Source organism: Sinocyclocheilus anshuiensis, unplaced genomic scaffold (genome assembly GCF_001515605.1).
Source record: "Sinocyclocheilus anshuiensis isolate Anshui unplaced genomic scaffold, SAMN03320099.WGS_v1.1 scaffold496, whole genome shotgun sequence".
NCBI classification, from domain to species: domain Eukaryota; kingdom Metazoa; phylum Chordata; class Actinopteri; order Cypriniformes; family Cyprinidae; genus Sinocyclocheilus; species Sinocyclocheilus anshuiensis.
This window is the reverse complement of record NW_015555736.1, coordinates 748,546-751,087: the sequence shown is the minus strand read 5'-3', so window position 1 is coordinate 751,087 and position 2,542 is coordinate 748,546. Positions and strand designations below refer to the sequence as shown.

At 39.2% G+C, this 2,542-nt stretch overlaps 1 protein-coding gene across 2 annotated transcripts in view; it reads left to right on the top strand.

Annotated features, from left to right (window-relative positions):
* The first annotated feature begins 1,044 nt into the window (after positions 1-1,044).
* Positions 1,045-2,542, top strand: part of LOC107673130 (zinc transporter ZIP10-like) — a 29,957-nt gene continuing 28,459 nt past the window's right edge. The window contains exon 1 of one of the 2 annotated variants that reach the window (XM_016466613.1): positions 1,045-1,135. The gene's annotated coding sequence lies outside the window, so the exon portion shown is untranslated. Of the gene's footprint in view, positions 1,136-1,180; positions 1,256-2,542 lie in introns of those variants that run through there. The other variant, XM_016466609.1, reaches the window with a different exon arrangement.

The window sequence follows — 2,542 nt, the reverse complement described above, 5'->3', positions numbered from 1 at the left end:
ATGCATTTATTAAAAACAGTAATACTGTGAAATAGTATTACAATTTAAAATAATCATTTTCTATTTCACTACATTTACAAATGCTTTTTTCCCCCTGTGTGAAGCTGAATTTTCTGCATCATTTCTCCAGACTTCAGTGTCACATGATCCTTCAGAAACCATTAATATGCTGATTTGGTGCTCAAGGAACATTTCTTACTATTCAATGTAAAAAAAATTAAAGCCATTATAGCCTACTTGTTTTAGGATTCATGAATACACAGAAAACTCAAACAACAACGTTTATTTGAAATTTCAAATCTTGATATTAAGTGAGGAACAGAATGACATTTACATGACGATGGCTGCGTCCGAAAGCCTAGGCAGCTGACTTGCTACCTTATGAGGTAATGACTTTGCAGGCAGCGTTTTTGCACGAAGGCACCTTATGAAACTGGTTTTGGACAGGCTTTAATGATCTACAACAAAATATAACTAGTTTTGGTGATAACTAAACGAATATTTATTTAATATAATACTGATTTCTCACTAGAAATAACATCAAAAGTGATGCCATCTAATTTTTAGCTCAACCGTCACAGAATGGAACGCACAGGATTGTGGGAAATATATATATATATAGAGAGAGAGAGAGAGAGAGAGAGAGAGAGATAACATTATGTATGTAGTTATATATTAAAATTAAAAGCTTTTAAGGTTGAAGCAGAAAATGTGAGATGATGAAAATAGTGTGTATTTTCAGTATTTCATTGCAGACAGAGATAGAGTAATAATCATGTTCCCTGTGGGATCTGTGGTGCTAAAAAGGAAGCTGCAGTCCTTTCGGTGGAAAACAACATTCACAGCGTGGACATAAGCGCAACCATATATCTCATGGTGGATGTTACTCAGACTGCCATAATTACATATAACATAATCAAAGGTTTTTCGCAATGTGAGAGTCTACCGCGTCTTTGACTCTGTCACAATTAGTTTAACCATATTACAGACTTGTGTGACGTACGCTTCCGCCACGAGCTCAGACTGGCCTCAGACTGTCTGCTGGCGGAAGCACGCCTCACAGAGCTCGAGCCACGTTGCGTAAATTGCGTTACACTTTCCTCGAAATGTGGAGACGGATGCAAGAACGTAAAAAGTAAGTACGCAAGTGGCTTTGAGAATGACGTTTCCGCAGTGGGGTCAGAGATTTGTGCGGTGCGCAGCGTGAGCGTTTTAGTACCGAGCGGAGAGGAGATGCACACGGCACTCGAGTGAGGTAAACTATATAAAACCCGCTTTGTTTTCACACACTCCCACAACATGGACCCGAGCAGCTTCAGATGGGTCAATGAAAGCAGGGATTTGCGATAAAATCGTGCAATGTTTTGAATTATTATTGGTTTTATAGCTTCCGGCGCTAGCAGTGTTAGCTGCTGCTGTTTAGATTTATCATCTTTCCGTCGATTGCGCCTTATTAAAGCTGCTGCTAGACTAACGGCGGTTCGCTGCTGTAACTTTAACGTGTTTATTTTAAATCGTGCTAATAAAATAGGCATTTGTTCACGTAGGCATTGCTCTATATTCAAGAGTCGTGGAAGGAAGGGGAATTGTAGGGTTTAATCGCATGCTTGGGCTCCAGGATCAGTCATGTGAAGAACATGACATGTTGTAGTCTTGAAGATTGTCTCACGCTGGTTTATTTGTAAAACCAAATGTTCCTGTTTTGCTGGTTTCTCTTCAGACTACAAGATTAATCTGTTTAATGTTTTCTTTGAGGTTTCCTCTTGATTCATATTTTAATTCCACTGTTTACAATGCCAAATTAAAGTGGCAGTTAAACTTGAGTTGTGTTTTTTGAATGCTGTAATAATGCTGGATTATGCTTCATGCCACTTTTTGTTACTGTTTCTTTGCGCATTTTCCAGGCCCTGACAGTTAATGTGCAATGTTTCCAAATGATCAGTTCTGAGTAACATTTGGCAGATCCAAGTCTGACCACCTAAAAAGTGCCCAAATCTCTTCTAAACAATTGCCTGGCTAAGATGGAAGACCAGCTAAAAACAAGTCTTCCAACAAATATCTATAATTTAAATGAAGTCGAACACAGTTTGTTTTGTAATGTGACATCAGAAGTGTGTTACTATAATAAACATCTAGTCTGATGTAGGATAAGCATGAATAAGATACTAGTCTTTACATTTTAACGCCGGAAGTGTGACATTGATTTGACAAATGGCGGTACTGCTGCAGTGATGATGATGCTGTTTTCCTGTTATTGCACACCTGCAGAAGCCGTCCTCTGTTTAACCGTGTGTCTATCTGTCTAACCACAGAAACTGGTGTTCATGGACATGCAGAGCCTCTGCTTGCAGATGTTAATGTGAAAAGGGAAATCTAAGATCTTTAAATCCAAACTACTCCATTAGGGTTGGGTACCGAACTCAGTACTTTTAAGGGTACCGACCGAATTGTGTCGGTACTACCGAGTACAAATTCACGTTAAATCAATCGGTGCCAAATTTCGGTACCTGAGAACGCATCTGGGCGCATACGCTACAGAGAG